This window comes from Triticum urartu, chromosome 7 (genome assembly GCF_003073215.2).
Source record: "Triticum urartu cultivar G1812 chromosome 7, Tu2.1, whole genome shotgun sequence".
In the NCBI taxonomy this organism is placed as follows: domain Eukaryota; kingdom Viridiplantae; phylum Streptophyta; class Magnoliopsida; order Poales; family Poaceae; genus Triticum; species Triticum urartu.
Window position 1 is genome coordinate 676,992,910 of NC_053028.1, and position 6,859 is coordinate 676,999,768.

The following is a 6,859-nucleotide window of genomic DNA, read 5'->3' on the forward strand; positions in this document are numbered from 1 at the left end:
CACTAAGCTTGCCTGGTCTTTTCAGTTGACCTTTTGTCTGATACTTTCTCCTGCAGATTGAGCTCAAATCTCACTTGTACTTGTGTCTACAGGCGAGGGAACACACCGACGCTGCCGATTTTGCTTGGCGGCGCCTCCACTGGACTTTCCTGCTCGTGGCGGCCTGTCTCCTAGGGTAAGCTCGTCTCGCCTTCCTTGTGTATTTTACTTGCTTGTCTTTTTATTTCGAACTGGTCCGAAGGAGTTAATCGTGGAGGCGGGTTTTCAGCTTGCACTAAAGCTCGGCTTGTCTTTTCAGTTGACTGGACTCGACGGAGCACGATGCCAGACAAGAAAGGCGCAACCATGCTTGAGGACCTGCCAGGGGAGATTATGGACATGATACTCATCCGATTGCCCTCCAAAGACGTCGGCCGCTGTCGAGTTGTCAACACTTCATGGCGCAGTGCCACATCCACCCCCAAATTCATGCTCGAACACCACTGCCGACAGCCGTTGGTTCCCATTGTCTATGCACGTGGGCGGGCTGTCAGTCATGTCGTCTTTGGTGACGTCGGTGGTGGTACCTCCAGTCAAGAGCTCTGGCCCTTGGTCCGGGAAGGAATCTCAGTTTCACTCTCAAAGGCTCCTGCGATGGCTTCTTGATTATCTACCATCACACGCAACCCAATTTCTTCATCTGCAACCCGGTCACCCGCAAGTATGATATCCTACCGCAGCCTCAAGGGCAATTCAACTTCGTGATTGGTTTCTACCGCCACCATCCAACTGCAGAATGTAGGGTGCTCTGGTTCTCTCAGTCACATGACTCGTCTAAATCCAGCGTATATGTCCTCACAGTGGGATCTGACAAGCCAAGGCGCATCATAGTAAAAATTCCAACGGTCTCATTGCCTTCTGTGGAAAATAGCATAATGAATGAGGTGCACTTTTCATCCGGCTTTTCACCACCAGTCCACCACCGTGGCAGCCTGCACTGGTGGCTTTCTGGTTCCAGTGACATCATGGGAGGATGTGCAGACATTATTGTGTTTGACACAAAAGCCGAGTCATTCCGGTGGATGCGCAGTCCTGGCCAGCATTGCCCTAATAGCATGCTGTTTGATATGAAAGGGACGCTTGCATTCTGGGCTGGCTCGACTCCTGCTAGTTTCTCCACTATGGATGTCTGGGTGATGCAAGATTACGAGGCACAAATCTGGGCTTTCAAGTATCGGATCGAACTGTCAACGATGGAGGCATCACGTCAACTTTATTTAACTTCTTACAAAAAGAAAAAGAGAACACCAATTCATTCAATGGTGCAGTCGTTCAATGATATGGCTGTGTTAAATGAGCGTGAGCTACTGGTCAGGTTCAATGGCAAACATGTGTTGCACTGTGACGTTGATGGCAAATTCTTAGGTTTGGTTAAAATTGGTAAGAATCAACATTGTATGCGGCTTGCTCATTACCGCCTCCAGGAGAGCATTCTTCCAATTCCGTCCCATGAGATGCATCAAGGTTAAGACGAGGAGGCTCCGTTCTCCACAGGGCGCATCTGAATGTTCAAGGCTCCTGGTTTGCTTTGCCCTGATATTTAGAGCATGTCTTTTGTTCTTAGCTCTTCTCGCTTGTCATAACTACCAGTAGAATATGTCATTTTGGATGGATGCTGTAGCACCTGCGATGTCATCACTTGGTGGTTGTTATTATGTCTTGAACTTTTTCATACTGTTCTGGACTATGGTGTATGAATCTATGGTATTAAAACTCCTTATTACCGTTCCTCCCTACCTCCCATATATACTTAGTTTTGGCATGGTTAAGACATGGCTATGTGCTCGTTGGCTGTTAGTTTGATCTCTGAGTTTCAGTGTGCGATTTGATCTCCCTCCAGGCTGGACCTGCTCTTTGTGTGCATATAGCTATGTGTATTACGACGTTTCACTCAGCACAGTTTTTTGCCTGACTGTCACTTCAGTGCTGTTGTGATTGGAGAATTAAACTTAGTACCCTGGTCATGTGTTGTGGGTACTACTGCTGTTGTTTGTTTCCATATTTTATGTTTTCTTAGTGGAAGCGAACACTAAGAGATAAGGTATGCAAACTGAAAGACATATAACTTAGTCACTTTGGCAGATTTAAGATAAGAATGGTCACCTTTCTTTCCATGTGGAAAACCTAGTGAACTTCACTGGCTATACTATTATGCCATCTGGATTGCTTTTATCCACTCAAACTGCAGCTCTGCTTCCAAAATTTAAGCAAATTACCTTACAGCAAATGTGATCATTCAACTAAGGAAGTGCGCCTATTTAAAGAAAAATTCAAGACATTCATTTTTTTTGCACACATGAGCATAGGATTGCTTCAATCGGTCTTACAAAACTAAGTAATATTGTGCGCAATAGGTGCAAACCTCCAATTCCATTTGCATGAAAACTGATCTCAACCGTACTTAACTATTAGCAAACAAACTACAGACCAGCTTGAACTTACCAACTAGGGAAACAGCTCTTTGCATAGAGCTAAATAGAAAGTCTAAAGCAAAAAAAAAAAACAGCTTATAAGTTACTCATTCTAGCAGCTTCTGTCTCCCATCAGGTGGTAAATTCAGACACCTCTTGCTGCACATTTGTTTGGCGGTAGATGCTGCATTTTTCTGTACTTTGGTTTATGAGTTCCAGACCGAGAAGGTTATCAATGAGGAATCTAGAAAAAATTATCCTGAAAATGGATACAATATCTGGTTTTCCATAATGACCTGATGGCTAAAAGTTCCTACTTCTACCATCGAACATAGCACCCATCTAAATAACTCAGCCGTGTTTGTGCCTTAAATTCAATTAGGAAACACATTTTATTGTACACCAGTCAATCTTTGCCACCACACGGTACAAAAACAGATGACCTAAAAATTCGTTTTTCTACACGTAACAGACATTTGTCGCTCCCTATTCAGCTCCTTTTGTGCTATCTCTAGTTAAAATAATATTTTGGAATGATAGCGATGCAAACACACCTTACCTATTGGAGTTACATAGGGACACCACATTTCATAAAAGTATATTTTACTTGATTAGCTTTAAGAATTGCATATAAAGAGTTAACTATAAGAACACCATAACTAGTTAGCTGCTAGCTTCTTGATGTGGACACAGGGCCTGTCCTGAGATTTTGGGAGCCCGGGGCGAGACTAAAACTCGGGGCCCTTAACATGTCTGCCATAACAATAAAAATGAATATACGTATATATGAAATATTTATCGGTAACACTTAAAATCCATCTAAAATTAGTATGCATATCAAATAATTTATACATATTACCTTAAAATTTTCTTCTAACAATCCTCGATGCAAAGTCAATTATGATGGGGTCGATGTCAATATTATCCAATAATTTCTTCTTGATGCATATCAATTGTTGCCGAATCATTTAACCTCTCTGAACCATTGTTTACCTCAAATAGTTCTTCAGCAATTTCAACTTTGGAAGCTAGTCACAAGCATAGTAAATAAGATGTGATAAGGAATGGAGATATTAGGGTAACAATCAACTTCTTGGACATGCTAAAAAATCTCCATAGCTCACATTACACCATCTGGCAAAGTTAATTTTATAGTCTTCAATTCAAGAATAAGATCACATACCTCAACATCTCATGAACCATCAAGAGAGAAAGTTTCTGGAAATTTTGTGCATCACTCTTCAAGTTCAATATCATGCGACTTCATGGTCCGCCCGAGCAAATATAATCCGAATATATATCTTTAATCACCATGAGTTCTTTAAATCTACCTTTCAAAGAAGTGATCGCCATATCAACAAAACAAAAGAAGAAATACTTAACTTCCCCCACAAAATAAGAGAAATATTTAACTTGAAAAGCCTTCTCAGCTTCTAGGATTTCTTCTTGATAATCACTTTCGCCATACATATTTCCGCACTGTGATTGTACATGTCATCCACAACTTTCTTCCTTCTCCTTTTATCACTACCAGATGGACACTTCCTCCCGAACGGCATGATAAGACACAATGTTGAAAATAAATATTAGAAAATACATCAATTGACAATTGTCGAACGGTCCGATGTGCCGGCTGTTCATCTAGGAGACTAGGAAGTAGGAACTGCGGTATGAAATATAAGATATGAGATATACTTTAGTACACAGGATTTTCAGCACCCGGGTGCCCCTATACCCTCTATGCTCACCCAGAGGGTCGAATTGTTGATGGACAGAGAGCAAAGTGATGTTGCGCTGGCCGCCGGGGAAATGAAATCGGCGGACGACCTGACTGAATTAGAAAGGAAAAATTGATTTAGGGGAAAATGCAAAAGGAGCGCCATACGCACAGTCGCAATTAGCCAAGAGGCAAGAGACAACCGTCAGCGGCCGCTGGCAAATTGGAAAGCGCTGCATGAATGCGTGCGTGATGGAACGGAAGGGGATCAATCAGTTCCTTCTATTGCGGAGTGCACGTACTAACCTAAGGAAAGAATCGGAACTTCCTTCTTTTTCTACGTGCATGTACTAATGAACGAATCGATCGCTGGCTCATCCTCCGTGACTCACTGCGTGCGAACGTTCCGTTGGGCCATAGGCCATAGCCTGCATGTATACCGGGGGAGCTAGGGGCCCCTCGATTTTGGGGCCCCGGGGCGGCCGCCCCCCTGCCCCTCCCCAGGGCCGGCCCTGTGTGGACGTCCGAAATGCACCTATATTGGTCATCTATTTATGAAAATACACATCTACACTAAATTTGGTAACAAAAAAAGGTACTCCAATCCAATATGATCTGAAATGCATTATGTTGGTAGTTGTCTGTCCAATTTACCAAAAAGCGCCAACGTGGCAGCCTCAATTATTACTATTTTATCCTCTCATCTTTGTCTCATTATATTTTTTTCAAAGGCAACGTGCAAGTATACATGTGTTAGTCCATATATTAAATATTTCTTCCCGAATCAAGGCTGAAAATCTACATGGCAAGAGTGATACATTGAATTCTACATATGCAGCCTGGTCATCCGCAAGCTGCTCGCATGCCTATTCCTCGATTGTATAATTTCATATGTGGCCTCTACCACCACAGGTTAAATGGGGAATGTCTTAACAGTGGGATATAACGAATGGAGGAGCATCAAAGTCATACTGTCGTCGACTAAACTGGACCGTCCGGGTTTGTTAGCCGGTAGACTGTGTTGTCCGACGTTCCACAACCATGGCAACCTGCACTGGAATTGTTATTGGTTTGATTTTCACATTACGTGCCCTAGACGTATTCTTGTATTTGACACAGGTACCGAGTCATTCCAGTGGATGCGTGGTCCTTCCCAGGTGCGCTGCTTTGCTGAGTTGTTCGACATGAATGGGACACTGGCTGTGTGCAGCAAACCGGTTCAGCAGTATCCGGCAACAACTTTTGATATCTGGCTAGTGCAGGACTATGAGGCCGAAACATGAGTCTTCAAGTGTCGGATTGACCAGTTTGCTTTGCCCATGGAATCACGGCATGTATTTTCTCTTAGCTCTTCTTACTTATTAGTACTACTAGTAGAACATGTCATTTTGCAGCTACGCTATTCATGCTTATTGTAATGTCTTGAACATCTACGTAACTTTCTAAACTATGCAGTATTGTTCTATGTGTTATAAATTCATTATTGTGCCTCCCTGGCACCCAAATTTACTGTAATTTTGTTACGACTATCTTTGGTTGAGATGCAAGAATTGTTATCACGTGGCTCATCCGTGCGCTGTTAGTTTGACGTCTGTTTCTCACTGTGCAATTTGGTTATAAGTATTAAGTTGTGCTTGCTTTTTGTGAGCATGTTTTTAGGCATATTTGCATACATGATGCATGTGTGTATTATGACACTTAATTAGCATAGTTATGTGTCTCATAGTTACTGGATTGCTGCTAAGGTTGACGGAAGAACCGGTGCTATGGTTGTGTGTACATTTTCTTCCGGTAGAAGTGAGTTGAAAGATGGACTCTCCTGGAGCAAGATAAATTTTACTTAGAATTGGTCTTGCTCGTATTGTTTGAGAACGCTTCTGTCTGACAGTGATACACTCTGGCATTTCCTTAGATGTCAATCATTGCATTTTTAGTTGTTGGAATGGTTATTCAGTATTTCTCATTTCAAGGCTGGTACTTTGATCTTTGTTGTTCAGAATGCAATTTTGTCTAAACTCTACTCCTGTTTGCTTATAGCACCTTGTTTCTCCTGCTTTCTGTGTCAACATGTTTTAGTCAGGCATACCTGCGTAGCTGCGTGCATTATGTCACTTAATAAGCACAAATTCATGTCTGATTGTTACTTCAGTGCTGCTATGATTGAAGAAAAGCGCCCTCGTGTTGGGGGTATTGCTAAGGCCTCTGGCTTGCTGCTGTCCTTCTTTTGCGTCAAGGGTTTAGCATTTTAAATATCGAAACGAATTGAAGGTGCACTCTCCCCCAGCTTGTTCCACTCGGTGTGAAATTTGGTCATAACTCCGAAGTTGCACATACTCTTTGTATAGATGTGTTCACTTGCATATAGTTGCATGTATTACGACACTTAATTCGCACAGTTTTTTGTCTGATTGGTAGTGCTGCTATGTTTGGAGAATTAACCTTGGTGTGTTGGTTGCGTGTCTGAAGTACTGCCAAGGCCCTTGTTTCCTTTGGTTATGAACTTATCCACATGCCAATAGCTGTCCCACAATGAAGGACTTAGTCCATGTTTATGATAAAAAAACTGTTTCATTTGGTTATGAACTAATCCACATGCCAATAGCTATGACTCAATGTAATAATTATTTTTGAAGCAATCAGATATGACTTCGCATGTGTGTAGTTATGGTGAGATAATCAATAATCATGTGTG

General features: G+C 42.2%; 1 pseudogene; it reads left to right on the plus strand.

The window, feature by feature from the left end:
- The first annotated feature begins 321 nt into the window (after positions 1–321).
- On the plus strand, positions 322–1,544 carry LOC125522510 (annotated as a pseudogene).
- The last annotated feature ends 5,315 nt before the right edge of the window (positions 1,545–6,859 follow it).